Raw genomic sequence first — 12,251 nt, 5'->3', positions numbered from 1 at the left:
TGTGTGTGTGTGTGTGTGTGTGTCTGTGTGTAGGAGCAGGCTGATGTCATTTTACACTCTCCACAGGCCAACTGAGGAGTTGGCGGCAACAAATGTAGAACTGTGAAATACTAATGGGGAGGGGGGATCTCACATTCAGAAATAAGCAAAAATGTGTTTTTCTCATTCATTCCAACCAACCAAAGACTTCACTGTTACCTCTCCACTTACGCCTCTTACACCGCTCCACACAGCGCTTTCATAGTGTCTCATACACACACAAACACACACACACAAACACATTTCCGTTGTCCTTCCAACTACAACATACAATATTATCTATACTCCCACATGAAAATAATGATTCATCAGAATTCAAACAACCTGCTGTCTTCAAGTAATACCCAGCGCAGCGTTTCTCTCTCACAAATGAGACTTGACAGCACAATTCTGTACAATTTAGTTTCTTGGCAAGGGGGAGAGAGAGAGAGAGAGAGCGAGCGAGAGTCAGAGGGAGTGCAAAGGCAGCCAGGGCCCCTCAGAGAGCCAGACCCTGTTTAAATGATGTCATCACAAATGCATTTGTTTCCACGCCATCTGTTTCGCTTACATGTTTTCTCGCTCTTCATCGCTCACTCACTTTCATTATTTTTTTCTTTCTGAATGTCACAGTGTCATTGAACTGAATGTTACACATATAAAAAAGAAATCCTCTGCTTTAAATGATAAGTTTAGCCTTATGGGGTGTATCTGCTGAGAAGGATAAAAAAACTTCATTCAAAAGTTCCTAAGCGCTTTAAAAAAAAATGCAAAAATATTTTTCATTTCAGAAGTGTAACTTGCTGGATATCTCTTCTTTCAAGGGTGTTTGTACTGGAGATTTGGAGGTTTCAGCTGTGTACTGAGACACAGTTGGTTCCAAATGAGCTGTGATGTCACACATCAAACCACTTGTGTGTGCTCATAAATTAGGATGCTGTGGCCTTTTCTCCTGACACACACGCATCCTGCCTGACGCCCCTCATCATTCATACCACACTTATTGACTGGCACGCACATAAAGGTGATTATAGACAGCGCGTTATCCGTTCATCAAACAAAATGATATGAAGGAAGACTGGAAATGGATGTGGTTTATCCATTTAACCCAGCAGATGTGTATTTTAACTTAAAATCTTTGTGCCAGGTGGCACGGTGGTGCAGTGGTCAGCGCTGTCGCCTCACAGCAAGAAGGTTTCGGGTTTGAGTCCTGGCTCGGGCACGGGATCTTTCTGTGTGAGTCTCCATGTTCTCCCTGTTCCTGTGTGGGTTCTCTCTGGTACTCCAGCTTCCTCCCACAGTCCAAAGACATCAAGAGGGGACGAGGCTGATTGATACTCTAAATTGACTGTAGGTGTGACTGTGAGTGTGAATGGTTGTCTGTCTCTATGTGTTGGCCCTGAGATGGACGGGTGACCTGTCCAGGGTGAACCCCGCCTCTCTCCCGTAGCCGCTGGGATAGACTCCAGCCCCCCTGTGACCCTTAACAGGAATAAGCGGAAGACGATGGATGGATGGATGGATGGGTGGATCTTTGTGCCATCAAAACGTGAATTCGTTAGGAAATGTACTTCTGAATCCTCATTCTACACTTTTCATCCTCTGAGGTCAACCGTAAGGCTAGTATAATAATGCAGTGTCACACAACTTCTGACCACAACAAATACATCATGAGGGCTCGTCATCGGTCATTTATTTGTTTCGGCTTTTGGGAAAGAACTGTATCTCTGCAGCACAATCAGACACATCTAGGCTGTTCTGCAGGATGATAATGAAGGCGTTTTTACCTGAAAGCCTCTGATGTAGCCCATCATTGATTGTGTGGGTTTGCAAATGAGTCCCGGCCCCGTCACAATCACACAGAACTACTGCATATGGTACGAGAACCGAAGGAATAGATGGGAGGGCCAAGCTGACCAGCGCCAGCAAAAATGCTGGGGGCATCTAAATAAGACGATAGAAAGGAAAACAGACCGAATGTGCTGCAGACTAGAAGGCTGATGATTGCAGGAAACAGCGGTGGCAGAGGGGCCCGAGTGAGAGAGGGTGGGGGCCCCAATTTACTTGCATTGCATGGTGTTCCTGCCTTTGTTACATTCCTATTATGCCAATTCCTCCTCCTCTTCCATGTTTCTTGGAGTGATAGCCGGGAGCAGTCAGCTCAGTCTGCTGCTGACTCGGTAGGGGGCGGGGGGGGGGGTGTTTCTGCAGTTTTGTATCCATCACTTTTCAAAAATGTGTAATAAATGATCTGCTCCGGTTGCATTATTCAGCCAGCAGTACTTGTATAGAGGGCGTTGTCATCTGTAGCGTTTGAGACAGATTTAGATGACCTTTCAACATATTGGTTCGATCTTTTTTTCTCCAATAATTCGATTACGGCACTGATTTTAAACTTGGCTTTGATCCAGTTCCAAACACCAGCCGAATGACCTACAGATGTCCTCAAGCTGACGCAAAAGCATTCTCTGCTCTACAGTAACACGCATTTGTCTTTATCCACGTAGTTCCCAGATACAGATTGCATGATAATATTGTAAAAGGTTAAGAGAATCGATAGTTGGTCTGTGTGTGAATGTGGGGGGGGGGGGGGGGTATTCTTTGCTGTATCTGTCTGAAAATGAAATCTAGGCTATTATATAACAATTTTAACTTTTTATAACAATGGAAATTTACTTATTTATTTAAACACTGAATATTGTTTCTAAAACTTGACTTTTATTTTTTCCCCCAAGCAGCATGTGAGGAAATTTCCTCTATATCTTTTTATAAATGTGTTTTTTAGAGAGGGACAGAAAGAGAGAGAGAGAGATACGCTAGAGAACGAGAGACTGTGTGTGTGCATTAAGTGTTGCTGTACATCAAGGAATCAATAAACCTGGCTAAAGTCTCCTCAAGAGTAAAGGATTTTGAGGGAATCATAAGCTCTACGATACCTTGAAGCAGTTAACAGGAAGACAAAGGAGGTTTCGGGCTGTGTTTTCTTTCAAATAACATTTCTGGCTCCTTTGCGCCTGTAAATACATTCGCAGTCTACATATTCACTCCATTGTCCTTGTGTGCGAGTATCCTTGTGTGTGCATAGTGTGCTCGCCCATACCTGAGCTTGCCAACCTGCAGAGATGTGATCCCACAGGGTGCAGTCATTGCCAGAGCCTATTAATATCAATGGAACCAGTTGAGCTGCAGTAACTGACCTTGGTAATCCTTTAGCTAACCAGGGAGCTAATGCCGCCATGTTGCTGTGAGCCAGCTGGGAATTTTATTTCTATTTCATACGCCTAACTGACATCAGCAACCATCCATAGAATCCTATCCCCCTGAATTAAGACCTGTTTGTGCCTACGTGTTCGTGTGCTCCTCGAGGATTTCTTCTCTTTAATCGTTTATCCTTAAACCTGAAAAACTACTGTGGTAAATACTGAGATGCACACGCAGCTTGTGTAGTCCCCTTATGAACTGAAGGATAAAACTGCCTGCAACAGGGAGGCAGACAACGAATGATGAAGTAATACTGTGACTAAAATTGCCATTTAAACAAATGTAATGATGAGAGAGAGAGCAAATGAGAGAGAGAGAGAGCTCTTTTGTGCTTTCGTCTTCATTTGTGTGTCGCAGCGTTCTGGGCTTCAATGGGCTTTCTGCAAATACTGGCAGTTTTGAAGTTGTAATACGAGATTAAAGAGGAACCCTGTTATTTTCATGGAAATAGTTGGCAAAGGGTTCACACATTATTATATATATTTCTGTCACATCTGACATTTTCTCAATTTTTCTCAATTGTCAAATCATTTTTATCTCTGAGACGGGTAATAATGAAGTACGAAGAAATGTTACTGTCAGTGTTTCTTTAGGGATCATATGAGAGTTGGATGATGTCTACCAAACAGGCATATGACGCCGTTCATTGTAAAACTTCACCAATAGATGATGACATCATTGCTTTTTTTTGGGGGGGGGGGGGGTCAGCTGTTTCATAACCAGCTCACAGCTTTAGTCACCACTGCTTCCCACTGGCACTGATAACTCTTGCGCCAGCTTTGAATGGCTCTTTGATTCAAGTTTAACACAACTAGATTTAAACAGATGTGTGCCTGCTAGCTATGCAATAAACAACGCTCTTTTCTTTCTTTCTTGCACAATTCAAAACTTTAACAGAACCCTGGCCTTACGGCAACTCTGAGCAGAAACAGTTCCTCAAATATGGAAGGTGATTCAAGTCATGCTGACACGAACCCTGCACCATACAAGATTGGTACTTAGTACATTTAAATTCTCTTGGGTCTTTCTAGTAATCACTAACGAGCAAAGCCCCACTGCTTTAGTGCAGTAAATTTAAATGTTGGTCCTTCAGAATTGTGTGGGATTCAAACCTTGTTATACTTTTGGTTTCAGGTTGTATGGTACTCATAAAATATAATTACAAACAGTTTCAAAAAGACGAATCCATTGATCTCCTGTCTTTTCTATCGCTGCTGTAGACCTGTCAGGCTCTAAAGTACAAGTCCCAATGAACTGAAGACTTAAATATTGATGGAAATGAGTTGGAAGCGAGTAGCTAATACCTTTGCTAAGCTATGCAAATTAATAATGCATCAATAAACACAAGTCTTACATGTTCCGGCTCTTCTGGAAAATGCTGCTATGCGGCCCTAAAGAAGAGAAGAGGAAGAAAACTGTATTAATAGAACATGTCAAGCAGTGCAGCACACTATGGTTTTTGCAGGGTCATGCTAGCTGCCTCTATCAGAGGCTGTAGCAGCATGGCCTGTCATTCTGCTCGGTCTGCTTCTTCAGTGCCCTCTCCGGCCTACCCAAGCATGAGTAAAGACGTGCAGAGTGGATATGGGGACACACTACTAGCTTCCCTTTGACGCTGCTGCTGCTGTCTGAAATGTGAATTTCTGCAAGAAAAGACATGTTCTTTCACATAGGTGTGTGTTTGAATCAAAGTGTAATTGCGTGTGGGGTTTTTTTCGGAGTAGTTAAATGGAGCGCTGGGTATCTGTGTGTGTGTGTGTGTGTGTGTGTGTGTGTGTGTGTGTGTGTGTGTGTGTGTGTGTGTGTCAGGTTGTAATTAATAAAGACAGGAACATTGGCTTTCCTGCTGGGTTGACATGCCTACAAGGGACTAGCCACCAGAACACACACACACACACACACACACACACACACACACACACACACACACAAACTGGAGATTAAGAACTTATTTCAACAGCTTAAACTTGTTGTCAGTTAAAAAGTAAACTTTGACTTCATGCAGCCAATCGCACTAGCACTAATTTCAATGTCCCAATTTAGTACCAGCTTCACCTGAAGGTAGAGATACAGAGGAGTGTGCTATGCATTATTGAGTCTCTAGTTCATTTCAGTCTTTCTGCACACACGGATTAATATTGTAGTAGTCTGATAAGGACAAAGAATGAAGGACTCGGGAGAAAGAAAGGGCTGTGTAGACTTGGAGCCCTGGCGAGGTTCTTTGATCGCCCTCCGAACCTTTGCAAAAAGAGGTTACCAACTAAGTTCACTTACAAATAAATATCACAGGCAAGTCGGGGCAAAACCAGCAAATGGGTCGTGAAGATGCAGGGTTCGACGCACCCTGTGAACGAACCACTGGACCTGGAGGGGTTTCTTCCATGCTGGCTGCGAGAGGCAATTAGAATTTTCTGGAGTGAACCAACTGAGAAAAATATAATAGAGAACTTTGGCTTTGTGGCTATGCAGGTGATTAAGAAGTGTGAGTGTGAGTGTGTGTGTGTGTGTGTGTGTGTGTGTGTGTTTGCGCGCACTTCTGCTTTTGACACACCACTTGGCATCATTGAAAAGAAGGGCCTAGAATAAACTCTGAACTTTTTGGAATTCCTGCCTCTGTGTTGGCCAGAACCGTTGTTTGTAGAGTCTTTGTTCATCTGTTCCACCTTTGTGAACCTTTATGTCCCTCAGTAACGTCTAGAGATTGTGTTACAAATATTAATATAGAGACTAGACAATGAACTGGTGGTAAAGGTCAAGGTCAGGTGACTATAATAAACACATTTTTTTGTCTTGTACGTACAATATTCTCTCTGAGCGTTGGATGAATTGATTCGATTTAGGTGGGTAAAGGTCAGTTAACAGCACAAAAAAAATTTTTTTTTTTTGTTATTCACTCTAAAACTTACATGCTACTAATGACATGAGCATAAAATTTTTCAGATGACATTTTACATCCAAAAGGTCAACTTTTATTTGACTTGGTACTGTTCCGCAAAACCCTTTTTCTGGGTGTAATTCAGTGCCATCTCACCTTGAAGGAGTCATAAGATCAATTTCACCATTAAAATTCCTCAGAAGTTTGCGCTATAAACAGCATATAATGAGTTTTCACAATCATTCATTCATTCATTTTAAGGTACCAGTAAAGTCTCTTATATAAACGATAATTTAATGGTTATAAGTGCGTCATTGATAGCGTCTAACACGTCACGAACCATGACTAAACATGTAAATTACCTATAATCGAATTTCACCTGAGTCAATGTGGGGTCACTATTTGGCAAGATGAAGATATATAATACTACTACATTTTTATGAAGCAAAATAGCAAGATCTGATATTACATTTAACCTACATGCGTAAAAATGCAGCAATACAACAGAAATTAAGTTATCAGTCATTTACAGCTGTTCATTAATGTTTTATGAAGTGTTTACAATGCAATCGATGAGGCACTAACTATTAATTAATCATTTATAGGGGGAGACTTACTGTGTAGCGGTTGCCATCTTTCCATCCATCCACCTGACATCTTCCCTCTGGAGTTTGCCGTTCTACATCGACTGATCTCATCCTCATTTGCTTCTACGTGACCTTTTTGCATTTGCTGAAGTGACCCATGCTCTGGTTTCCTTTTGAGGAGTATTTCTGTGCTATGCATGTCAAACTGAGTGTGTAATGTTTGGTTGTCTCAGGGTTAAAACCCACGTTAGAGAATGAAGGAAGGGAGGAGTAATGGAGAGAAGAGGCTAAAGGACATCAGGACTGGCATCTGGGAATCTTTTTCCCTCGTCAGTCTAATTGTAGTGTGAAATATGCGAACTGGATATTCGATAGAAGTAGGAACTGGTGAAAAAAAATTGCATGTCCAAAAAAACAGTAGTTTCGACACACCTTTGAACATTGAGGGTTGTATTTTCTGTTTTTCAACCGCGTGTTCAGGCTTTATCTCGTGTTGAAGGATGCGATAACATCACCTCGCAGCGGTGTTCATTCATGAAGGAGAGAAAAGGGGAAGACACTCATATTTCCAGTTCATTTAGGAGTTTTAGTCCAGGTGCATCCAGCTAATAAGAGGTTCAATCAGCCAGTTATTTTGCTGTCAGTCACCCTTAAATCCTAAGCCAGTGTGCTTTGCGGCTTATACTCGGGAGACTATTAAGAGAGCAAGAAGCTGGGTGGGAGCTGTCACACCGCTATCTCTACTGAGCCAGGGGTGAAAATCTAGGGCAAAAAAACACTTACTTTAGCAACGGGTCCACAGTGGCATATGTTAGAATACAATGAAGTATTTGAAGGGTAAAAGAACATAGCATAAGCCTCTGCAGTATACAGTGCAGTGTTTTCTGGAGTTATGCAAAAGAAAACTTGCAAAAGAAACTTTCCCAACTTTTGGGGGGAAATATTTTCCACCATTTATTGATGATGAGCTCTCTGTGTATTACTGGGCTCTGGACCACCCCCCCTTGAACTTTGACCATTGGTTAGCTTAGCGGCACTGAACGCAGTCTTGGCCTGCTCAAATAGAACTACACAAAATAGAAGAGGATGCAAATAAGTAGACAAAACACACAACTTTCCCTTTTTTTTGTGTTTGAAATCTACTATCATCACTCGGAGTGCAGATAAATTAGTACGGTAATGTCACTTTAAACGATTCTACATCCAGTGTGTTTCCAGTGGTTGAGCTCTTCTCTGACTCTCGCTGTTATTGTCTCTCACCGTCTGGTATTGATATTCTGCGGTTCTCACATAAAAAGTAAACAAGTCAAGACCAAAATCTTGCCCTCGCCCTTTTTATGTAAAGCGATTTTGTAAAAGTTTATGGGCAATTCTTCTATCACGAGATTAAGAGAATCTTTGTTGTTCTGCTTCAACACAACCAGCAGATAATACAGACAGGAGATTAAACGGAAGGTGGATAAAAAAACAAACGTCAAAGTCAGAGGGACCTTCACCTTTCAGCTAGAAAAATTAGCATCACAAATGGCTGGATCGCAGCCTGTGAGGGAATTGTTTTGTTCCTTGAATCTGTTTTCCTCAGTCTCACTCTTCTACCTTGCTACTCTCATGGTATTTGTACTCCTTTCATGAAACACCTTGATGATGCTTGGTGACACACTTTGCCAAAGCCTGCAATTACACCCGTAGGACTTAGATACGCTTACCAATAATTTCTGTTAAAGAAAAAAGAAAAGCTCTCAGCGCATTCCAGCGTTGTGAAGAGCGGACACATGAGATATAACATGTTGTATGATGTGAAGACGAGTACTCGTGCTTTCTCAGGTTGAGGACAAAAAGCAAACACGCTTTAAAAAGTAGGGGCCCAAATATCTTCCCCAATGTCTTTCCTCCTCATCCATGAATCCTTTGTGTGTCCCCATAAATTCTGCGTGTCTCTGAAGATGCCACGGCAACTGTGCTAGAGACTTGAGCAACAAATATAGTTGGGGGTCAGGATTAAAACAAGGCTAGAAACGAACCAGAACACTCTCCATTAGCCTGATTTGAGAGGGTGCATTAAAAAAGTCCCTATTAATAACAAATCAAACAAGTATGATAAACAGAATAAGGAGGAGCAAACCTACAAGTGCATGTTTTGTCCACTCTGGGCTACTGTAGATGACTTAGACTGTCTTGCTAGCTCAATCCCAACAGGGTTTGTATATTAACGTACTGTGAAAAAATAAGTAAACATTATGAATGATTTTTTTTAAAGATTTTACTTGGAATGCTTGTTAATTTTGTTTTTTTTATTTTTACGTTTGATTTGTTACTAATGGAACTTTTTTTTTTTTTTTCAAATGCACCCTCACAAATCAGGCTAATGCTCATCCCTGATTATTTTTTGGTTTTTGTTTTTTTAATTTTTATGTTCATTAGGTTTGGGCATTAGGTACAGAACGTATCTCTAACCGCAGCATTTTTGCGAGGCAAACAACGACAAAGCGCACACCCTCTGGTGTAATAGCGTTCAATTAAAGAAGTGTGGCAAAGAGAAGAAAAAAAAAAAACCTCAGATCCAATTGGAATTGTCCTTTAATCGCTGCCTCAGCCGAGCCCCCGTGTCTGCTGTTTCTTTCTCTTACTGAGCCCGCAGCCTTTTTTTCTGCCTCTGTTTGTAACAAGGGATCATGTCAGCCCATTAGACCTCTGTTGAAATATGGATGAAGGCATGAGAGAGATGAGGGCTTACAGTTCCTTTCTCAAGCAGATCCTCTTCATCCCATCTCCTCCTTCTGATCTCCGTTATCGTCAGTTCAGAGACACTGAGGAGGCTGTTGTTTGTGCACTTACTGAGATTTGATACAGTGCACATATCACACACATTCTCCCAATTAATTTGAACATTTTGTAGCATTCCTCTTGTCTGGATTCGTCTTCCATCCAGTCTTCAGCAACATAACATATTCTTTTTATTTCATCAGATGCAGCAAATTAAAAAACTCACAGTATTTCTTTTTCGGGTTAGGGTTCGTTTAATTGCTGTATTCTCGTTCTCGTTCAAGTGGTCATCTTCAGGCGGTTGCTGGGAGTCTTGTAAATTAATCAGTTTTCAAAACAGGAGACAGCAAATTATATTGTCTCGTGTCGTATGTGGACCCCCAGGACTTCTACCAGCTTCAGACAGACTTCAGATAAGTCAGAATCATCCAGCATTACTGTTACGTCGGTGCTGCTCCAGCTCTGTCAGGAAATTTCCATTTTCCAGTCAGATGATGTAGAGATTTTAGAGGACGTATCTTAGACCAAACATGTATGACAGCGTCTTACTGCTATGCTTTATCAATCAATCAAATTCAGGGAATTTTCAAAGTTGGGAATTTTCCATATCATCTATGAGAATTTAAAAGAATTTATGGGAATGAACGGGAATTACCCATGAATTTACAAAATTGAAGGTTGTCCCTTTAGAGGGATTTCAAATATAGTTGGAAAAAAAATATGTTAGCATAATCCTGACTAAAACAACTGCTATAATACCTGATACCTAATATACAGAAAAAATATCTCGCAAAAGTACCTTTGCACCCTAATGGTAGTGACCACACGTGTTCTCCCATGCTGTCAAAACAAAGAGGGCACGGCTGCTATCGTATGATATTCTAAGTTTACACGAGTAGACAACGTTTCTAGGACTGAACTCGAAGTGTTGAATGACCGGTGGAGGTGATACATGCCAGATTCCAACACTGTCTTAATTCATTTGAATAGTAGTCATTTGTGATGCTAATTACCACAACAGAAAAGCTCGTTGTGTTTGTCCTTTCTTTCAGTGTGAATAGTGCTAAACCCTGGTATGTCTGAGTTCTTGGTACCAGAGGGCAGCAGGCAGAGGGCAGCAGGCAGTGTGCAGCGCTGCTCCTCTGACAGTCACTTGGTGCCGCAAACACCTTTCTGTGTGATGTTATTTAGGGTGCAGGAAGCAGCACTCTGTTCACGGAATATAAAGAAGTAGCTGCTGTTATTTGTTATTTGAGGACACAATTATAAACAGAATGAAGGTTAAATTCGGGGCAGCATGGCTCAGAGGTGGCGTGGCCGTCTAGCAACCGAAGGGTCGCTGGTTCAATCCTTACTTCCCCTGGTGACCATGTCCAAGTGTCCTTGAGCAAGATACTGAACCCCTAATTGCTCCTGATGGCCCCGCGACGGACTGGTGACCCATCCAGGGGGAACCCCGCCTCTCACCCAGTGGCAGCTGGGATAGGCTCAAGCCCCCGCGACAGATAAGCGGTATAGAAAATAGAAGGATGGATAACAGTTCAAGTTAAGGCTCGCACTCAAGGGAAAAGTGACACTAGAGACCTGTGCACACCTGGTATTAACACCTGTCCTGGACAGGTCCAATAAGAGGAAGGCGGCTCTGCTGAAGATGCTTAAACCAACATTTTGCCATGTTTCATGATGTCATTCCCCATCATAAAGAGGGAAAACAACCCAAAGAAACCAAAAGCCAGTATTTGGTCTAGGACTTCTTTCATTTGAGCACCTCTTGTGTGTCACGTCTGTCAACACAGCTGCACAGATGACAAGGGGATATAAACTGTAGAAACGTCAGGAAAGATGGATGGAAAATGTTTAATATGCCAAGGGGATCTTTCTGTCATAAAACTTTATGCATCTGAGGATTTGCTTTCATGCACGTTTTCTTCTGCATGAACACTGGGCTTTTCTCTGAGCTAGCTGAATGTTCTGAGAGGTGCGGTCATGTCCACTGTGTGCAAACTGCCTTCTCATTGGTCGAAGGTGGAAGAATTCACCCCCCAGGAGATAACCATTAGCATGATAATTCCCTCATTTCCACCACCAAAAGTCACTGTGCAGGCCGTTTTATTCAGTCCTATATTTGAGCTCATCTGCCAAAGCTTTATTCACTGTCGTTAATTCAATTATTACTCTCTATGGTCACATACATTCATGCAAAAATTGGCCAAACTCTGCATATATTGTCAAATTTTTCAGGCTCATGTCGCAAAAAAGCCTGTGTTTTTCACAGCAATTTAAAAAAAAAGTGTTGCATTTATCATTGATGCAGGAGGAGCCATTTTCTAGAAGTGACTTCAATTCAGTGACATCAGTTCATTGAATTTTGCCAGATCCTGCAATTTTACCACAAAAAGACCACTTTCAGATTTCACTGCAATTTTTGTGAAAAGCAGTCGAACCCCCCCCCCCCCCAAAAAAAAAAAAAAAAAAACTCAGTGAAAACCTGGAGGGAGTGACTGCTGTTGCTCAGTTAATCAACGTGCCTGTGCTGGGCACATTACTGACTTCACCTATGAAATAACTCAACGCTAATCCTACTATTTTACACGTCTGTGATAAAAGCATAATATTATGCTTTATTTTCATAAATAAATGCAGAATAATTTGTGGCTGTTCGCTGTGAAGTGCTGCTCTGCTCACATTTTTCACACCACAGCTCACTGAAGTAATTATCTGCCACTGAAAAGCATCCTTTCTTACAT

The 12,251-nt window shown here is 41.7% G+C and overlaps 1 protein-coding gene across 6 annotated transcripts in view; it reads left to right on the top strand.

Annotated features, from left to right (window-relative positions):
* cacna1ia (calcium voltage-gated channel subunit alpha1 Ia) overlaps positions 1 to 12,251 on the top strand; it is a 163,182-nt gene that overhangs the window by 67,433 nt on the left and 83,498 nt on the right. The gene's annotated exons all lie outside the window — the stretch shown is intronic.

Source organism: Aulostomus chinensis, chromosome 18 (assembly GCF_037954235.1).
Source record: "Aulostomus chinensis isolate RoL2024-O1b breed Wild chromosome 18, RoL_Achi_v1.0, whole genome shotgun sequence".
NCBI lineage: Eukaryota > Metazoa > Chordata > Actinopteri > Syngnathiformes > Aulostomidae > Aulostomus > Aulostomus chinensis.
The sequence above is the reverse complement of the archived record's forward strand: the minus strand, read 5'-3'. Positions and strand labels throughout refer to the sequence as shown.